The sequence below is a fragment of the Galeopterus variegatus genome, unplaced genomic scaffold (genome assembly GCF_000696425.1).
Source record: "Galeopterus variegatus unplaced genomic scaffold, G_variegatus-3.0.2 Scaffold1366, whole genome shotgun sequence".
NCBI lineage: Eukaryota > Metazoa > Chordata > Mammalia > Dermoptera > Cynocephalidae > Galeopterus > Galeopterus variegatus.
In genome coordinates, this window is record NW_007727477.1 from 362,137 (window position 1) to 374,973 (window position 12,837).

At 41.3% G+C, this 12,837-nt stretch overlaps 1 pseudogene; it reads left to right on the forward strand.

The window, feature by feature from the left end:
• The first annotated feature begins 8,886 nt into the window (after positions 1-8,886).
• LOC103593549 overlaps positions 8,887-12,837 on the forward strand; it is a 7,174-nt pseudogene continuing 3,223 nt past the window's right edge.

Genomic DNA, 12,837 nt, shown 5'->3' on the forward strand with positions numbered 1-12,837 from the left:
TTTTTAAAAAAAAAAAAATGCTATTATCAAAAAGCCTTTCTAGCTTCCCTGTTTCCTACATAAGAAGACTTAAAATCTTTGTGTGTGTGTGTGTGTGTGTGTGTGGCTGGTCAATAAGGGGATCTAAACCCCTTGACCTTGGTGTTATCAACACAGGGCTCTAACCAACTGAGCCAACCAGCTGGCCAAGGCTTAAAATCTTGCTCTTTAAGAAAATTATATTAAGTGAAATAAGCCAGGCACAGAAAGAGAAATACCGCATGTTCTCAATTATTTGTGGGAGCTAATAAAAATAAATAAATAAACAAACAAATTAACGGGGTGTGGGGAAACAATCACAATGATTCTTAGAACTTGGTTTTTTTTTTAGACCAACAGATTTTAATATAACAAAGTATATTATAACAAAGTTCATTCATGTTGATTTAGGTTCAGCATTGCAACTTACCAAGTCTTGATGTAGTATGAAAAAAGAATTTCTAAAAAGGTTATTAAAATATTCCTCTATTTCCCAATTACATGTTTGTGTGAGGCTAGATATTTTTTTCATATACTTCAACCTAAACAATTGAATGCAGAAGCAAATAGGATAATACCGCTGTCTTCTGTTAAGTTAGATAGTAAAGAGATTTGGAACAATAAAAACAATGCCACTTTTCTCACTAATTTTGTTTTTAAAAGTAACTTTCACAAAATGTTAACATGAAATTGGGTTTATTATTACTTTAAATGAATTAATAAATATTGTAAAACTTTTTCAGTCATTTTAAATTTCTAATATGGTAAATATTGACAGATATAACACATAGAAATACATTTTGAGGTCCTCAATAATGTTCGAGTGTAAAGAGGTCTTCTACTGAAAGTGTTAGGAACCTTTTATACAGAGAATTTGGAAGGCACTAAATTTTTGTTCTGGATACTTTGTCTCAGACATAGGAACATTTATTTTGTGGGAGGAAGAAGATCAGCAAAAATGTACCACTAACTCACAACAATTTAAGTAAAAACTCCCATGTCTCGTTAAAAAAAAATTAGGCACCCTAAATTCAACAGAGCTTAATTGAGAAAAGAATGATTTGCAAATCAGGCAGCTCCAGAACCAGAACAGGTTCAGAAAGACTTCACCAAGGCAACATGGTAGAATAACATTTATGGAGAGAGAAAGGGCAGTGACATCCAGAAAATGGAAGTGAGGTACAGAAACGGCTCAGTGGATTACAACCCAGACTGCGTTATGTGAACCTGGTTTGCACAGTTGGTTGCCTGTGATGGATTAAAGCTCGGCTGCTGTGAGTGGCTGAGACTCAGCTATCTGTTACAAAAGCATACTCCTAAGTTAGGTTTTTCAGTTGTTTACATCCAAGGTTAGATTGCAGTCCCTTACCTAAGGACATGTGTATGGAAGCCTACTCAGGCCAATTTTAGTTTGATTTAACAATCTGAAGTTCTGTTTTCTTGTACAGGTGAAAACATAATAGGTATGGGTTGGATAAGATATGTCTTAGGATGTTAAAACCTAGGGATGGATGAAGAGATGTCACCTTTTGATCCAAATAGCTCATGTTTAGGATAAAAAGTTAAAAAGTATTTTAGAGAAATAAAAGGAGACTTCTCAGAGGTGGTGCAGGGGAAGCCAAGCTGTAAAGAGGGCGTGGAAGGGCGGATCAAGAGAACATCTGTAAAGGTATCAGAGAGCAGGACACTTTGAGAGAACTAGAAACAGAACTGTGGCTGGGGTGGGGTGATGAGGATAGGGTGCAGAGAAAGGCAAGGCCAAAAAAAAATTTTAAAAATTTCCCTTAAGTATCTTTGTGCTTTTGTGTTGCTACTATAAATAGTTTCTTTTAAAATTCATTTTTTAATTGTTTCTTGCTAGCATATAGGAAGTCAATCTTTGTATATTGACCTTTTATCTGGCAACCTTGCTAAATTGATGTACTAGTTGTAGTTGGTTTTATTATTTTGGAGTGTAGCATACTTAGGATTTCCTACATATGTAATCTTGTCATCTGTGAATAAAGACCATTTTACTTCTTCTTGTCCAAAAAAAAAAAAAAAAATGTAATCATTTCTCCCTTGTTGTCTTTCATTGGCTTCCCAACTGTACTTAGAATGAAGTCCAGACTCCCTAGCTTACCCCAAAGACCACAGAGGATGTGACCATGCTTCTCTCCAGCCTCACATCCCCTCACTCTCTCCAGCATCACCTCTGCTCTATGGACTCCAAATACTTTGCTTCTCCTCCAGTTTTTCAAACATGTCAAGTTGATTCCTCCCTCAGAACCTTTGCATGTGCTGGAATGCTCTCACTCCAGTCCCCACCTGGCTGGGTTCTTCTGTTCCTTTGGGACTCAAATGTCATTTCCTCAATAAAGCCTCGACCCTCATCAAAAAATAAATAAATAAATAAATAAATAAATAATAAATAAATCAAAGAATTGTCTGAAGTTCGTCAATTGGCGGGTGCCATAGCTTGTGTGTGAAACTGGATCTCATTGCTCCTAATTTGATGCTTATGAATCAGCACTAGAGGCTCGTAGTTGTAATACCAGCCTGAGACTCAGAAGTTAGGTTAAATGTGAAGGTTTTGGATGTATCCATGGGTACACAGAATAACCCAACTTATGATAATCAATGAGAGGACAGTAGAAAGCCAAAGTGGGGCAAAAAGAGCATAGGATGGAACTGTGGTTAATGCTCACTGAGAGTAATTTAAGAAATAGAAGGCCAGGAGAAGAGTGTACTAATTTTTGAATACCCACAATGTTGTACGCATTACACTAAGCTTTTAACATAATTTAACACATTCTATCATCATAACAACTGTATGAAGTAGGTATTTCCTCCATTTACCAACCAGAACATGAAGGGCCAGCCTGGTGAAATATCCTTCCAGGATCCCACAAACAGAAAATATCAAAGATGGAATTTGAATTTAGATCTTTCTTATTCTGATTCCCTTCTCCTTCAAGGAACTTGCTTTCACCTCTGATTTTAAATTGTGCTAGTCTCTTCCCTATTGTCTCATGGGGTGGGGAAAGGATAGAAATGCATGGATGTGTAGTCAGCTTTTATATCCATCCATAGTCAGAAAACATTTTACTTTTGCTTTATGGATCACGAATTACGAGCACAGCGGGAGAAACGACAAATGTGTTTTTCTTTAATAAAGAAACCCAGGTGTTCTAAATGTTCTCATTGCTTGACCTATTAGCACAGGAACAGTTAAATGCCACTAAGCAATAATCTATGCTCCTGCATTACATATAATAACCATGCAAGTTTACAGCTGGAAAGTTGTGTTCCCCTTGGTGTCACAGCTGACACTTGGAACCCCACAATTTCCACTCTACCTCTAAATCATGTTATATGTCAGAGTACAGAAGCTAGATAATATATTTCAAATTATAATTTAGCATTTGAAAAGTACCAAAAACCTAAAAATCAGGAAGCCCAAGGAGTCTGTTTAAATGGGATGAAATTTTACGTGAAATTTAAGCCAGTCTCTCAAGAGTTGAACCACCTAAGGCAGAGTTCAAACAAAGGCTGAAGCCATGGAGGTTTGTTGGGGAAATTGACTGACTGGGTCTGCCCAGAGGTGTGAAGTCATCAGGCCAAGGTAATGCTTCCCAGAGGTGTAACCACTGTGTTGGGGGGTGAGATAGGGGGATGGTGGGGCACGGAGATGGTGGTACTTTACAGGTCGGCCCCTGGGGATTAGGTTGGCTACTACCCGGTGTGCAATAAAATTCTTGACCTCTAATCACATACCCCAACACCACACTTTGTGCGACATGTTGAATGCATCGCTTCCAGTTTATTCGACTTTTCGAGTTGTAAAGAAGTTCGCAGAAGATCTTGTTAAGACCGGTTAAGTTGGAGGAGGCAGAAAGGCAACGACAGCGAGGAGGGAGAAGTCAAGACGTCTGGAAAGAATTACCCAGTCCTGGCTTCGAGCAGCTCATTGAACCGGGGACTTGAGCCAGCCCCAGTCAAAGACTTTTCTCCCGATTCTGCGCTTCCCGGGTTCTGCTGAGTCTTTACCGGGCTTTTGCTCAATTTTGGAAAATGCCCGCTACCGACTCTCCGGGACCACACAGACAGGCTGAATACGACTTTATGATCAAGAGCTGAACAAGGTACGTTACACTGGCGCGTTGTGGTGCACGATGAAGGTCCTCAAATGGGCCAGGGAGAGGGAAGATGTTATCCATGTAAGTGTTTAAAAAAAAAAAAAAAAAAATTGAGTCAGTTCGGATAGAAAAGTTTGAGGTCTGAACATTTCCAACAGGCTGAAAATCTGGGACTATTTTAGATCCCGGTCAAGTTTAGTCTTTTCCCATCCCTGCGGCTCTCGCCAGCAATCCGCTGTCTTTCTGTGGACACAGGTAACCTCCCTGTAGAACTGGTTAAGACACGGCCGGCCCGTGGGTTAAGATCCCCTTACCAATCATCTTTTATATATATATATCTTTTATATATATAGAACTTGTTAAGACAAGTGAACAGATGTGATGTTGATGGGGGAGGGGAGAGGATATATATATATATATATATAGAACTTGTTAAGACAAGTGAACAGATGTGATGTTGATGGGGGAGGGGAGAGGGAGAGAGGAAAATGAGGAATTGGTAAAGGGACACGAAAATCAACTACATTGTATATTGATAAATTTAAATAAAAGAAAATAGTTTTAGCAAAAAAAAAAAAAAATCTTGTTCTTTGAAATCAGGCCTCACCTACCTTCTGATCTCATCTATCAACCCTCTCTCCCCAGCTTCACACATGCTGCACTCCAATCACTCATTCCTTTAAGGACACATATTGAGCACCTACTGTGTGCTATGGGTATAGAAAGGTAAGACATCTTTCCCATCCTCGATGAACTCTCTAATGGCAGGAACAGATGCATAAAAAGTAAATACGCTTCAGTGAATTTGATGCTGAAATAAGAGTATGAACAATGACCAGTTCTATGGGAATCCAAGAGAAAGAGCAACATTTTCCAAAGTTCGTCTCTCACTCCTGTCTCCATGCTGTTGATAACACTGGCTTGTTTGTTTGGTTTTTGTGTGAGTGGCTGTACAGAAGGACAACACGAAACTTTCTCTTACCAGTTCTGCCCTCTCTCTCCTCTCAGAAACAAAGGCTTTTTCTTCTTTGCTCCGGAATCATTTTGCTCATTATACTGTGATTCTATTTCAGTCAGTAAGCATTATAGGATAGTAATTGAGAACTCCACCTCCAGGGTCCTAAAGACTCTGGCACTTCCTAGATATGTAACAGGGCAGGCTACAGATCCATTCAGCCTTCAGTTACTTCGTTTCCTAGACAGGGACAGTAGGACCACTGATATAATAGGATTATATTGAGGATTATGTGAGATAATGCATTTAAAATGCTTCAAACATAGTATTTGCTATGATCATGTCTGTCTCCCCCAATGGATACGTTCCTGAAGAGGACAGAGACTGTGTGTGACTCGAGTCGTTATCACTATCTCTAGCCTACAGCCTGACACCTCCAAGTACGTTTGCTATGTTGTTACAGAAGGAAAGAAAAGGCAATTCAAGAAGATTTAATGAAGACTATGGGACCTGAATTGAGATTACAGGATGGATAACATCTAGCCAGGTGGTGGGAATGGCCAGTGCAAAAAGTATATCATTGGGAAAGAGCAGGTGGGAACCAGTGAGGCTATCAGCATGACTACAGAGAAGGGATGTTGCGGGGTTAATGGGAGATAAGGTTGGCATGTGGGATGAAGTTGTGAGCATGAAAACTGGCAGAGGTGTTTCTACCTGAGGTGGTAATCAGAAACTCTGTAGCTCTTGTGCAAGAATGACATGACAATACCAATACTTGAGGAAGCTTAGTGTGCAAGTTAGCAGGATGCAAAACTGAATTCCCGGCCTGTTTCCTTACTGAAGTCTGCACGCTGGATTAATCACTACAGTCGGCATGGAGCTAAGTGAAGACTATGCACCTGAGAAGTTGTGGCAATGAAAGGAAAAAGATAAGGCAATGGCTATCTAGAAAGAGCAGCGGAGTCAAGCAAAGATAAATTTGAAAAGGGAAGCAGGTTTGGAAGAAAACTGGAAGAGCAATATTCATTATTTTAATTCAACAAATATTTATTGAGCCTCTATTACATGCAAAGCACTACTAAGTAGTGCAGAGAATATAGAGCCCCTCTTTTCAAATAGAGGGAATAATACAGGTACATAAATCTCCATGTGCAAGATGGAGAACATGACAATGCTGCAAGAGAGAGAATGTGAATGAAGAGAACATTCTAGACAAGTGTTTCTCAAACTTTTTGGTCTCTGGACCCCTCTACACTCTTAAAAATTATTGAGGATCCCACAGAGCTTTTGTTTATGTGGGTATGTCTAACAATACTTACATATTAGAAAAATAAAATTTAAAAATTTAAATACGTATTTACCTCTTTTAAGTAACCATATTAAACCCATTTCATGTTAACATGAATAACATTTTATGAAGAATATATTTTCTGAAACAAAGAAAAAATAGGGAATAAGAAGAATTGTTCTGTTTCATGTATTTGCAAATCTCCTAAGTGTCTGGCATATTGCATTAGTTCATTTCTGTTGCTTAAAACAAACTACCTGGAACTGGGTAATTTATGAGAAAATGAAATTTCTGCCATAACTCATCATAAGCTATTGCAAGTAGCCATGCAGCTTCCTTAATGCTTTTCTGCTTAGAAATTTCTTCTGCCAAATACCCTGGGTAAGCACCTTGAAGTTCCAAGTTCCATAAAACTTTTGGGCATGAACAGAATGCAGCCATGTTCTTTGCCATTTCATAGTCCCTTTTCCAATAAGTCCCTTTTCATTTACATCCGAGATCTTCTCAGAATGGCCTTTACTGTCCATATTTCTATCAGCATTCTGTTCACCGCAATTTAACCAGTCTCTAAACCATTTTAAACATTCCCTGGTTTTCTTGCCTTCTAAACTCCCACCAGCATCTAGACTTTTTCTAGCTTGCTCCTTCAAATTCTTCCAGCTTCAACACACAGTTCCAAAGCTGTTTCCACATTTTCAAGTGTCTGTTATAAGCAACACCCCACTTCTCTAGTGCCAATTTCTGTATTAGTCCATTTCTGTTGCTTATAACAAAATACCTGGAACTGGATAATTTATGAGAAAGAATTTACTGCTTACAGTTTCCAAAGCTGGGAAGTCCAAAGGAACACATCTAGTGAGGGTATTCCTTAGCAGTAATACAGGAGTCTCACATGGGAGAAAGGCGGTGCAGAGAGAGAGAGACTCTCATGTGCTCTCCTTTTAAGCCCTCAGAATCACACACATGACCACAGTTATTAATCCATCATTAGGATATGGTCCTCAGAATCTAATCACCTCTTCAAGTGCATACTAGGATTTCCCACCCTCTTAAAATTGTGACAGTTGGGGACAAGTTTTGGGCACACATTCAATCTAAGGCACATATAGAAGAAACCTGGCTTCTCATAGCTGTCTCTGCATTCAATCTATTGTGATATGTTGTTTTGATTTAAGTATTCGAAGAAAATCTGGCCATGTACGGAGCAGGAAAAGAGAGGAATTTTCAGACTCCTTGAATGGGTATTGGGGACCCCCAGGGACCTTGGTCCACATTTTGATAATCCATTTGCTTGACATAATCAGTTATTTAACTCTCCAGTAGGATCTAGTTGTCCCTTCCAAACACCAGTGAGAATTAATAGAAAGGGCATGGAACACTTGTCGGTTATTTTTTTTAAATGATTCCTAAAAAGAAAAAAAAAATGTACTGCAAGCACATGGTTCAAAAGGTATATGTGAAAAGAAAACCTCCCTTCTACCCCTGTCCCTCAGCCACCCAGATTTCCTGCAGGAGAAAACCAGCATTACCACTTTGTCTTTCCTGCCAGAAATATTCTATGTCTAAGAGTATGCACGTGGCATACAACAGACTATTTTGCACTTTGCTTTTCTTCAATTAACAATATACATTAGAGATTTGTTACATATAAAAAGCATGCATTCTTTTGTAATGCTGCTTCTCGTGGACATAGCATAATTGTTTAATCTGTTATTACAAAAATGCTGCAAACATACCCTTGTTCATGCATCTTTATGCATATACATACACATTATACCACTTCCTAAATTATTAGAAACAGAATTGTTGGGTCAAAGGGATATGCATTTTACATTTTGATAGCTACTGCCTGTTAGGAAAATGGTCAGAGTCCCTCAGACATTCAGAATCTTGCCAAGTATTTGATGTAAATATGCACATGTGCCCAGGTGTTCCTTGGTTATTGTCTAATGTAATTGTGCATGTGCACCCAGGTGTCCTGGGTTATAGACTTAAGTATAAAGGATGAGTGGCTCTGACCCGTAGGACCCCCTGCCCTGGGGATGCCCCTGGGAGGGCTCACAGGGAAGCCACTACTGCTGCTGGAGGGTGCTATAAGCTTCTGCTGCTGCAAGCTGTTGCTGAGGACTGAGCAAGTGTCATCTGCCAATGGCTCCCAGGATCTTTCCCAATTACCTAGCATGGACCTAGTATAGAGGGGTCTGGTGATCCAGCCTGGCATGTGAGGGGTCTGGTGACCAAGTCTGTGCAATGGGTTTGGAGGGTTTGAGCCCTAACTCGACAATTGGCATAGTTGCATAGCTTTACAATTTGCATAGTCATGGCAGGATTCTGGGCAGGTAAAAGAGCCTGGCAAGTGGCATCACAAACAGGATGCCAAGAAGGTAAAGAAGCAGAAGTCCCCTTGGGAGGGGGAGGAAATGTGGCTACTCTTGGGTATGTGGTGCCTGGTGGCTGCTTTCCTGTTAACTGGGGTCTGGCTATTGCTCACTGTACTGTGAGCCAACATGGACCAGAAACACCATGAAGCGGCATGTTGTCAAGACTTGCAGCAGAAAGAAGACAGGTTGGAAGTGCAGATACATGCCCTGGTGGCTGAAGTACAGCAACAGATCACTCCTGCTTCTAACACTGGGACAATGACAAACCTAATGGTGAGTTGGGGGAGACTGTGCATCTCCTAGAATGACCTGCTTATCAGAAAGTGAAGCACAAGCAGCTTATGGGACTGGGCGGACCAGTAGGCAACCCACAGGTGACCCAATTCACTACTTTATGTCCTGTATACCCAGGTCAAATTGGTGGGCTTGGGGAAACAGTAAAGCAGCAGAAACACGGAGCCCCTGGCTGCTGCAGCTACGGGACTTAGGGGTGGATGGTGTAACATGCTCTGGAAATGATGCAGTAAATGCATGTCGTGTTTGTCCAAAGGCAAATGGCTCAGAGGGTGCCACTTAAACCTGATGGCTCAATGGGTGCCGTATAAACCCAAGAAAAGAGTGCCACATGCAGATGGGGAGACAACCCAAGGTCAGGTCCCCCTGCAGAATTTCAAGTATGTCTTCAGCTGGTGAAAAGGTGGAAAAGTTAGCCTCTGTTACTATGAGCCTGTCTCTGTGGCAGGATAGCTGCAGATAAGCACAAGGGCAGGGCAGCTACTCCTTGATGGAATGGGCAAATGCAGCTGTTCGAACTGTGTAGGCAAACACTGCAGAACTGCCTGAGACTGTGAGTGAATAGCCAGTGAAAGCCAAGCTGATTCAAGTGGCTCAAGAGCCAGGGATGGGGCAGCTAGATGCTAATAGCCAAAACAATGAGAAAAGGCCCTGAGGGCATTTCAGAAATTTGGGAGAGTGCCCCTCCCTTCCCAGACCCTGAGGCCTAGGAGAACTGAGTTTTTCAAGAGGGCAGATCTGAGGCATCGCTGCTCTCAGGAAACTGCTCCCCACACTCCAGCTAGTCTGGCTGGAGCATCCCTGCTTCAGGTGGCCCCAAGTGTGGTTCACGCAGCAGCTCTGGAAAGCATAAAGCCGGCTGCGTTATGTTAAAGCTACAGGCTGGTGGAACTTGAGAGCAGTGGAGGTGTGGCAGCCTCCACCCAGATTTTGGAAGATGTATGAAAAAGCCAGGGGACTCAGACCTGCTGCAGGGTGGAGCCACTGCAGAGGTCATCTAAGGAGCACTGTGGAGCAGAAATGTGGAGTCAGAGCCCCAACAGAAAGTCCCCACTGGGGAAATGTCTAGTGGAGCCAGAATGGCAGGACCGCCCCCCAGGAGCCCAGAACTGTGGGGCTGCTGGCAGCATGAAACAACAGCTTGGAAAAGCCCAGGCACCAGGGCAGCTCAATGGGTTGCACGTGATGGAGCTGCAGGAGCCAGGCTGCCCAATACTTTTGAGGTCCAGATGCCCCACTGTGCTTAATGTTTGCCCTGTTTGGGTTTCAGATTTGTTTGGGGCCTGTTTTTCCTTTCTATTCTTCCCTTTTGGAATGGGAATATGTACCCACTCTCACTGTATCTTGAAAGTAGACAAACTTGGTTTTGTTCTTCCCTTTTGGAATGTTTTTCCTTTCTATTCTTCCCTTTTGGAATGGGAATATGTACCCACTCTCACTGTATCTTGAAAGTAGACAAACTTGGTTTTGATTTCTGCAGGTTCACAACTGAAAGGAGTTTTGCCTTTAGTCTCAGACAAGACTTTGGACTTTTTAGTTGGTGCTGACTATTGGGATGGAATGTATAATATGTGAATTTAAGGGTCATTTATCCTCACTAAGGGAACATTGTGGAAGATTCTGAACGTGTACAGCGAGGGACCCTGAAGGTGTGGATTGTTGGGAAAATATAGGAAAATGGTCAGGGCCCCTCAGATGTTCAGAATCTTTGCAAGCATTTGATGTAAATATGCACATGCGTCCAGCCTTTATTGTCTAATGTAATTGCACATGTGCACCCAGGTGTCCTGGGTTATGGACTTAAGTATAAAGGACAAGTGGCTCTGATCCACAGTGCTCCCTCGCCCTGGGGATGCCCGGTCGGGGGCCCACAGGAGGCTGCTACTATTGCTGGAGGCTACTGTAAGCTGCTGCTGCTGAGGACCGAGCTCATGTCATCTGCTAATGGCTCCCAGGATCTTTCCCAGTTACCTAGCATGGACCTGCATGTAGAGGGGTCTGTTGACCCAGCCTGGCGTGTGAGGGGTCTGGGCCCAGTCTGTACAATGGGTTTGAAAGGTCTGAGCCCTAACCTGACAATTGGCATAGTTGTGTAGCTTTACACTGCCAGACTTGACCTCCATAAAATATCTATTTCTCCAAACCATCCAGCACAACATATTATGAAATTATTTTATCTTTGTCATCTGATAAATGAAATAATGGTATTGTATCATAGTTTTGATTTGCATTTCTATTATCATGAGTGTTTTTCCATTTCAGTGACCAATTTCTTGCTCATTTCTCTATTGGATTATTGGTTTTACTGATTTGTAGAAACTTTTTATATAGGAAGACAATGCCATAAAATGGGAGATTTTGGCAAGCCTGAAAATATATATACATATATGATGTGAAGACATTGGGTACCCACATAAGGAAACAACACGGAAAGGGAAGGTGGAAGGATATAGAAGACCAGCTTTTTCCGTTTTGCATGTTGTATAGGCCCGTGCTTCCTGGGCATTAACGACTGTGCAGTGATCTCCAAAATGGAATTTGCAAGATGACTCACTGAAGTTCAGGTAGAAAATGTTAGAACTTATATTTAAATTTCTCTTTTTATCAGCACCACAGTCTAACCAATTGAGCTAACAAGGCAGTCCTAATTTTTTTTAAAACAATCTAATAACAGAAAATTAACTTTTACTAATATTTAGTGTGTGGATTGACACTTGCATCTTTACCTGTCAGAAAGTAGGTCCAATGGTTACATAAGAGGGCAGTATCCAGGGACAAGAGAAGGAATTCCGTGAATGTCACCCTGGCTTGCTTATTCGTTTTCAGCATGTTATGACACATGGTTAAGTAAAATATTTACCACTTACACCATCTAGCTTTAACTAAACTAACCTCACAAAATGGGTGTTGGTACCCTGCCCAGATTCCACTTACTGGTCATTGCTCCCATCCCCACATGCTGGACTCTTGGCTGCTGACAGCTCATACTTGTATCCTTCTGCTTGGGGGAATTGACCTTAAGTGGTGGAAGCTACCTAATCAAGAAGGTTACGCACTACCACCACCTTCCTACATGACCCTGGGTGGCCTGTAGCCAATGACTGCATGATAAGGGAGTACAAAAGGCTTGCTTCCTTGCTTCAAGGTGAGACAAGTCCGTGGTGCCATACACACTCCCGAGCTCCTTGTGGGATCAAACTGAGGATACACTTCAGCTGAGCCCACATCTTTACCTAGCCTCTTCCTCTGTCCTATTCTATTTCCCTCACTCCCTTACAGGTTTCATCTGAGATCGCTCTCTCAAAAAATCATTGGCATAAGAATCCCTATCTCAAGCTCCGCTTCAGGAGAACCAGGCCTAAAACAATAAGCTCATGATTTTAAAACAGTCATGCAAAAAAGACGAGGATTGAGAAGATCAATAATAAAAGCAAAAGTAACAACAACAAAATACAGAACTAATTCTTTTCCTATTTCCAGTACAATCTCAGCCAAAATATGTGATAAAAATGATAGTTTAATGATATCGAACAAGAAGTCAACTAAAAGAATTAGAAACTATAAAGAAGACTATTTGTTTTTCTTTTTTGGCAGCTGGCTATACAGGGATCAGAAACCGTACACCTTGGTGTTATAACACCACGCTCTAACCACCTGAGCAAACTGGCCAGCCCCAGAAGACTATCTGAAATACAGATTTCTATCCACTTTTCTAGCAAATGAATCTTGCTGTAGTGAATATAATGGTTTGAGATATTAGCTAATGAATGACAACATAAAAAA